The following is an 8,707-nucleotide window of genomic DNA, read 5'->3' as shown; positions in this document are numbered from 1 at the left end:
AGAATCATATGGTCTGCTTGGGAAGATAAGCGAAGAAAGCTCTAAGGTTTCCCTTCCTGCATTCAGAGCTTATCAATTCATCCCACGCTATATAGTGAAGCAAAGCTATCTATAAATCGAGCATATCTTTTATCCGGAAGGTAGTGGGCTTTCACCCGTACTCGCCCTTCCACTTCACACTTACTAAATTAGGTTGAGTGTATGCGCACATGAAAACAAATAGAAAACGAGTGAGCACTTTCTTTCTATAGACAATGGTCAAGTCTGCGATCCAAACAGTTATGAAAAGAATTCTCAAATCATTCATGGATGGACGTGAAAGAAGGAAGAACCAAATGGCACTGCTTCCTCAAAGCGAGCTTCGGGTACCCGATCAAGGGACTAATGAAACACCAGTACATGTCATACAGAAGCTCCACTCATCCCTCCGCCAGCCCAACCTAAGTTTCTATCAGACTGAGCTATTCTTCAATCCAGTGCCCTAATCCTTTCGAACTTGGGTCCAGAAAATAGTGCTATTGTACAACCTGGGGAAGTCAAAGCACATTCTAAGTGGGCCGCATGGGTCGGCCCTTTCACCTCATTCTTTTCCGTTCCACGCTCTGAAACCGGGTTCTTTCACTTCAATCTCTCTCATAATCAAGCTGAGATATGATGCTGTTTCATCCTAGAATTATGAGAAATCCCTTGTTGGCTGGGACGGACCCTTAGTATAAGATAAGTCAACACAACAGGTTGTGTCAGTTTCTCAAAAGATATGGGCTTGCCTTTCGGGGTGACTAGCTGCATTCATTGGTTTGCTTTCTTCCACCAACTTCACAACCATCCTTCGTTGATGACAGGCAAGCTCAACCACAGTTTCCGTAGTTTGGTTCAATTCATTCGGCATTTCCATTTCCAATTGGTAAGTTCTATTTTCTCAGACCCAAGGAAGAAGATCACAAGCGGGAGTCCCCTCTAGGAAGAGATGCTTTCCAAAGGCCATATGCTACTGTTGAATGGCCAAATAGGGATTGAAACAGAGTAAATAACTAGAGTATCCCGTCGTAGTGGTAGCTGCATTTACGCGACCGGGTCCGAGCCACGGGACAAGACCAAATTGGATTGGATTTGTCACATCCGCGGATGGAAGACCGTAGATTTCTCACTTTCCCTACTCGGAGAGCACGTGTATGTAGTCCGCCTGTATCTACTTATTGATTTGGAGAGCGCCATTAATAGGATTCAGAAGTCGTACAAGCTATGGCGGAGCCGTTTACCAATGCACCCAGTTCTCCTCATATTTGATTCTTTTTTTGGTATCATTGGTTCCACGTACGTCTTTTGGGTGAGCTTTCTTCACTGTCATGAATACCAACGCTCAAACCGAAGCTTTCTGAGCAGTTGTTTATTTCTCACTTTAGCTGCTGTCGTTTTCCTCTTCCGAATTAAGCGAGTGAAAAACAAGGGGATCAGAAGAACAAACAATAAGAATGAGGGATTGAAGTCCGTTTCCTTCGTATCGTATTTCAACGGATCAGGTAGTTCTAGTCTTTTTTGATTACTCCTTCCTTTTTCCCATCATTTGACATAACATAATTAAGAAACTGTTTGATGGTCAACGGAATGAGTAGAGAAGAAAAATGCCCTTATTCCAAAGGAAGTGAGTGCCAAAGCGAAAATAGAGTAAAGAACAAAAGAACGAAATGCAAGGGTTGCATCCGCTGTTTCAAGTCCAGACGGTTCCTCCGCTAGGTTATTGAGTTGGCTCCCCCGTTATTCTTCATTAGACAATGCACACTTAATGGAAAAACGAGGTATCTTTTTGGAAAACTTCTCTACTTACGACTTTGTTAGCGCTTTGAGGGCTTCACTATGTTCTCTGAAATCTTGTATAAATAAGAAAGAAGTCTTTCTCAAGAGATGACTCTGCTGATACCGAGTTTCAATGCAAAATGGCTCCCGCTTCTTCTGAAAGAAAACTGGGGGAAAATCAATATGGAGCCGTCAGAGGCTTATCTGGCCGATATGACTTCCTGAAATTCTTTCCAGATAAAAACCTAAAATGGAGGGGTTGGGGCTTTGGCTCCAGGCTCAAACTCTATCTTGTGGTAGACTGCCCTCCTAGGGAGCGCTTGGGCAACTAACTTGTGGGGCATGGCATCCCAAATTCATCATTTACATTAGGAATTTCCTGAAAAAAGTCTTATGTGTATTGGATCCGCTCTTCTGTTAGCATGAACACATGAATGAGATTCTTCTTATTCTTCCTAAATAGAACCCCCCACCCTCACCTTTCTTAGGACTATCAAGCCTTCTCGAATTAGGTCTATGGTAGAAGCTTTGAACGTAGACCCGGATACAAATCTTTCACTCACTGAAAAGTGAAAACCTGTGAATATATCGTCCTGAAGACGGATGCGGCGGGAAGAAGTGGCATTTAGAAGTGTTGATGACTTTACATTTAGGTTTCGGCATAACAAAGATTGCACTGTCTTTTCGCACTTAGGTGCACAGCGTGCCGTTGGTAATGATTCTACTACGGTGCTGCAAATTCGCGAGCTGATCCTAAGTAATCGTTGTTGTTCATTGGATTCCTCCGGAATTACTTCGTTAGGATTGACCTATTCTTTTGCGCCTCCTTCTTCTTCTTCCTTGGACTCCTCCCTAGGTGGGAGAAGGATTTCCCCTCTAGTCCTTGGATTCCATGGCATGGGAGGGGCGAGAGCCCCTCCGAGATTGGATCTCCCTCTCTGTTCTCTTCTGTTTCGCGTTCCCCAGATCTGGCCAAAAACCGTTTCTTATATTCTTGGAGATCCGTAACTCCGATTGCGCTGAGATTTTAACATGATTTTTTTCCGGATATAAGCTTCCTTGCACCCGAAGTACAGCCCCAACCGATGTACGAGGTGGCTACAACCCACCACCGCGCGCCAGGCTCCTGGCCCGTGCACTGGTGTATCGTGCCCTGTGTAGGCCTCCGTTTGCGGTGATTCCAACTCCCAAAAATCACAAATATTCCAAAATAAATCTCCGTATTTTTTTATTGCATTTGGACTTTGTTTGATATGGATACTCTGCGATACAAAAAACATGCAGAAAGCAGGAACTGGCACTGGGCATTGGATCAATAGGTTAGTCCAATAAATCATATAAAAAGTTGTCAAAAGTATGTGAAAGTGGTATAATATTGGCATGAAACAATCAAAAATTATAGATATGACGGAGACGTATCACTCCCCTTATATAGTGATAGGACAAATCCAACCATTATCCACTTAACCAGCCCGCGACATGCGGTACTACCGCACCAGACATGCGGTACTACCGCAAGGGCCTGCGGTACTACCGCGGGGCACTGCGGTACTACCGCTTGCGCGGAAGGCTAGACCAGCCCTGTTGCGTTGAAGCAGAGAGCGGTAGAACCGCCGGAGCGGTACTACCGCTCCCCCTTGCATTACTACCGCAAGGCAGGGTTTGTCTGAGCTGGGAAGGCACGGATGAATAAAAATACATATGTGGCTACTTCCGTTGAGTTACGATCTGTGCAAAAATCCGACACGGTACTACCGCACCCCGGGGGCGGTACTACCGCGTAGGGCGCGGATGTAAAAAATTACATCCGCTCCTACTTCCGCTCGTGTTGCTGTGCCTGGCTCGAGGCCATGGTACTAGCGCGCCCGGGGAGCGGTACTACCGCAAGGGTCTGTGGTACTACTGCGTCCCTGGCCGGTACTACCGTGGGCCTCTACGGTACTACTGCTCCATGAGCAGTTCTACCGCATGCCACAGCACAACAACCACTAGGAATCCTTCATTTTGCAGACACACGGACAAACGGTGGTGGCTCCAAAGAGGCAATGGAAAGGTGGTGCAAAAGGAACAGACGTGTACGTGATGATTCCACCCAAACCTTTCCAAAGCGGACCCCCTCTTAATAGTACGGCTTTCCTACGACTCAAGTCCACCGAAAAGAAACATAGAGAAACGCCGTCTTCGATATGTTCCGAGGGGCACCGAATCGTCTTGTGCCTAGACATGATATATCTGAAAGGCTCACTGCACACGATTAGTCCGCAGAAGCGTTGTCATCAATCACCAAAACCACATAGGAAGAAATATGCCCTTACACCCGTTATTTTTGCCCCGATCTAAATGATGATGTGGTGGAGGAACTCATTGATCAGTGCGATGTCATCACCTCGGCTAGCATGGCAGGTTCGTTCAAGACCATTCTCAACTCAACTAATAACATCATTACAAAGAACCCAAGGGTCCAGGAGCGGTTTGATCTCCCCTATCTTCTTCACCATTACCCTGGTCACTGGCGCGCGCGCGGATGATGCAAGCCTCGCCTTGTGCAAGTTGGTGCCGCTTGATAATGATACGTGTGATGTTAAGATGCCATCGCTTGAGGGTATGGCTTGGGCAGGCGCAAGTGGAGATTGGGTTGTTTATATTGGGTACAACTGCGAGTGGGAACTTGTGAATGTGTACACTCGTCATCGGGTTCCACTTCCAAAAATCTCAGACTGCCCAGAGGTTGAGCACACCGTTATTCTAAGTACGTTCAACTACGATCATGGTGACTGTCGTCTACAGAAGATAGCAATTTGTCGAGTTCTCGACCGCTCTTGGGATTACACGGACTATGGAGTTGTTGCTATCTTCGACAACCTTATTGCCTTCATAGTTTGACTGGATGGATATTGCTCAAAAATCAGTTTCTGTACACGGATGTGTACTGTGATGCAATTCAATATGATGATCACGAGCATGAGGACCCATATACTCAGTGGCGCCTGGCAACTTATTCTGATGGATCACCTCTTCTTGTCTGTATACAGGGCACCGCTGATGTTACTAAGGAAGCATGTGTTGTCTCCCATGGTCGCACTCTCCGTACCTATTCCAACATCCATTGCAGGGTATTCGGGATGGATACTACTGTGCTAGCACCAACACCTTCTCCCTGGTTTAGTATTGATACTCTTGGAGGAAACTCGCTCTTCCTTGGACAAAACTATCCAATGATTGTGAAAGGTGATCCAGCTACTGTTCACACAACGTTACTACCATTTATGAGAAGCAACTGTATCTATACCTCAGACATTGCTATGCTTCCCTACCGTGGCTATCACAATATGGGTCATGAAATAGGCCGCTTCAGCCTAGATGATCATTCCTGCATTGGTCTCGAGATTGACAGTAGCTGGCCCTTCCGAGACAAACTCTTCTGGTTCAAAGCAAGCGTTTCCAATGCTGGGGATTGGTTGAGCTGAAGTTCATTTCATTGCTTGTTATTTGTTATGTGATGAAAACTTTAGTATTTACTAGAATGTTTTGTTGGAACTAATCTATAATCCAACATGTATCCTCGTTGTCGTTGTGTGATGATGACTTGTTGTATGTAATTAATGGTACATTTGCATATGCATGTCATAAACTCAATTTATAAATGGTTTTCGACTCACTTCTTGGAGTGTTAGTGCCGTAGTAGTATAGCCAGCATCCGTAGTAGTATGAAGTTGCCACATCACATAGAGCCAACCAATAGTTAGTTCTAGTTAGATCAACAATAGCTAGGTGTCGCTTGATAGCATGACTGCATGAGGTGGGCTTGTACAACAAGAGCTAGGTGTCGCACGGAGGCCGAGAAATATGGTGATAGCGTGACTGCGTGAGGTGGCTTGTACGTAGTATGATGTAGGCACAGGGCTTGCCGTGTTTCCTACTCCTCCGGTCTAAATGTGGAGAAGATTTAGTCGAGTTCTTCGTCCTTTTGCTGACACGTGGGACATCTAGCATCCAGGTCGTGTCATGCAAGAAAATGGAGTGGTAGTTGAAGCCACGTGATGTGCATCTTGGGTTAAATTGTAAATAGAATCTTACTACTCTTGAGTAACTCCAAAAGTGGCCACCGAAGATCTTTATTGGATTTGTTTTTCATCACCAGCACGTCGAGGTGAAAGATGTACAGGTTCAGTGGGTCCTCTTGCGTTTTCACTGACATGTGGGACCGCATGTGAGCAAACAGACGATGGGCTCCGCGCGTCTGCTGGCTGGCTGAGAAGAGAGATAGAGGAGGGCTGAGCACGGACTCCAGGAAATTCGTTCTACGTAACCAGCACCTCGATATAGGCTCGATATAGTGGGGTGGCATGGGCCATAACTAGCATTCACGTCTAGTAGTACGGCACACGCCACCCACACGAGTCCCATCCGACACCAATTTTCTTGGAGTCCGTGCTAAAGCCATCTCTTCTCCCTCCTGTTTTCTCAGCCATCGCGCGATGGGCGGGGTGGGGGTTTGCCGATAGTTGGTTTGCTCAACTGCGGTCCCACTTGTAAGTGAAAATGCAACACATCACGCATTCCCCTTGAGCGGCGTGCTGGACCAACCGTGTGGGGGTGCGACGCGAATACGGCAGGCTTTTCCATTTGAACTTGTAACTTGTAAAATTTGGTTCTGCTCCATGGCGCGACCGATAGATAGAAATAACAATTTTCCCTAGAGTAATGAGAATTTTGGTTCTGGCGCGGTTCATGCATGGAGTACGTACGAAAATTATGAAGTTGATGCGAAAGGTAAGATAATTACTAGTAGTACCATATACTACTACATGGATTTGACGGAAAGATAAAGATACATACGGATCCATCAACGACATCCTCATGCCCTACTGCGCTGGGTCACCAACCGACGTGCGAGGAGCAGCGGCGTTGCGGCAAGCTCAACGTGCTTCTGAACAATGTCGTCCAAGGTTGCCCTGTGGTCCAAGAAGGCCAGCAACCTATCGTCCTCCTCTGGCACGTAGTAGTCCTTGTGGATGATTTGCGCGTAGACGTGGGTGATTATGTCGACGGTGTCTTGCTGCGCCAGGCGCTCCACGGCGAGCGCGACCTCGAGGTGGACATTCTCCGGCGCGACGGCGGGGAGTCGCAGGGCCACCAGTGCATCAAAGAGGTTGTCACCATAGAGGCCACTGAGGGTGGCGGGCATCGCAGAGCCTGGGTGCGTGGGCTGGAGGCGTACGTCAAGGTCGTCCACGAGCTTCTTGATGACAGTGAACTTGTCGAGGAAGCCGACGAGGACCTCGTCAAACAAGGAGACGAAGCTGTCATTCAAGTGGCCTCTCGCCCTGGCGGCCTCAAGCACGACCTGGAGACGTTCCTCGGTGCCAGGCCGTAGGTCGGCGTCGTGGACCATCTAGCACAGCCAGCTGATGCTCGCGCTCATCGCCTCCATGGGTCTAGCTTTTAGTCAACTGATCTTGCGATTGGAGTGACCACTCTTGCCCTTGGTTAGGGTGCGTAGGTGCATAGGATTTCATAGATTGGACTGGCGGGGAGCCTTTATATGAGAAGTGCAGACTGCGTTGCATTCACGTGTGTGTTGGCCATCTATTCCTCGGCCCTCTACTGCACTTGCCTTTGGCTGTATGACAGGTGGGCCAGCCACCTGTTGGGCCCATGTGTCATACACCTAAAGGCAGGTGTACTAAGTCAATGAAGCTGCGCCCCCTTCCGTGCCGGTGCAGTATAGTCATCTCACCGGACCTCTAGTTGGGGCCAAACGAGAGAACTTTGATGTTTACTAGTTTATTGGTCCCCTTTGCATTTTGCGCCAAGTTTTGACCTTTGATTTAACTAATAAAATGTTAATGCATGTAACAAAAAATGTTGTGTAAGTCACCTCACGAAAACCAAATAATCCCAAAACACTTAAGCACGGTACATTAACTCCCTCCTCGTTTCTTATTTCATGACATATCAACAATTGAGAGATGTGGGCCGTGCATGCTTTCAATGACTTGAGACTACCAAACATGACATGTAGTGGTTAGTTCATTGCATGTAATCTTATTAATTTGCAAAAAGACATTATGTTCTCTCGCTTTCCCCTTCGTCTTGGTCAAGGTGCACAACCTAAGAGCATGGTTAATAGTATAGCCAGCTGCTGGCTATATGATGTTGCCATGTCATATAGATCCATCACTTGTAGCCACTCATACAATAAGGTTAGCTATAAGGCTAGCTATAAGAGTACTACTTTTTCTCATCTTCTGTCTCTCTTTCTTCATATTTATTGTATCAGCCTAGGAATCCGCATATAGCTAGGCTCTTGCATGAGAGCCCACTCCTCTTTTTCACTTGCTCTAAGATGACTTATACACCTAGACGGAGGGAGTAGTCTCAAGTCATTGGATGCATACGCACCCCACGTATCGTATTGGGTGATTTCTTTTTTCATGGAAAAAAAAGGGAATGAGGTGGGTAGTTAATGCACCGCGCCTAAAAGTTTTGGGATTACTATTTGGTTTTCGTAACGTGACTAATGCACCAGTACGGACGGAGTACAATAGTAGTCTTTGATTGCAATTTTTTGTTGGTAGCTTACAATGATGAGCACTCGGTGAGTACAATAGTAGTCTGATTGATGAGACTTCAGATTTGAGCCATCTACCGGAAGGAATAAAACAATACACCATGTATTTATTTACAGAGGGAGTAGTACATTTTTTGTGACATGCATTACTAGATATTGCTAGTCAAATACTAAATCCAGATGGACGTGGTAGTACTACTAAATCCAGACGGTGGTGCTAGTACTAGTAGTAGTACCGTACTACCCGTTGGTCAAATTATTACGTGTTGCTCCTCACAGTGAAGTGACCAAACCCTGCGCCGGAGATGACATCTGAGTATAGGCGCCGTTTTCGGCATA

Source organism: Aegilops tauschii, chromosome 1, assembly GCF_002575655.3.
Source record: "Aegilops tauschii subsp. strangulata cultivar AL8/78 chromosome 1, Aet v6.0, whole genome shotgun sequence".
Lineage (NCBI taxonomy): Eukaryota > Viridiplantae > Streptophyta > Magnoliopsida > Poales > Poaceae > Aegilops > Aegilops tauschii.
This window is presented reverse-complemented; position numbering follows the sequence as displayed.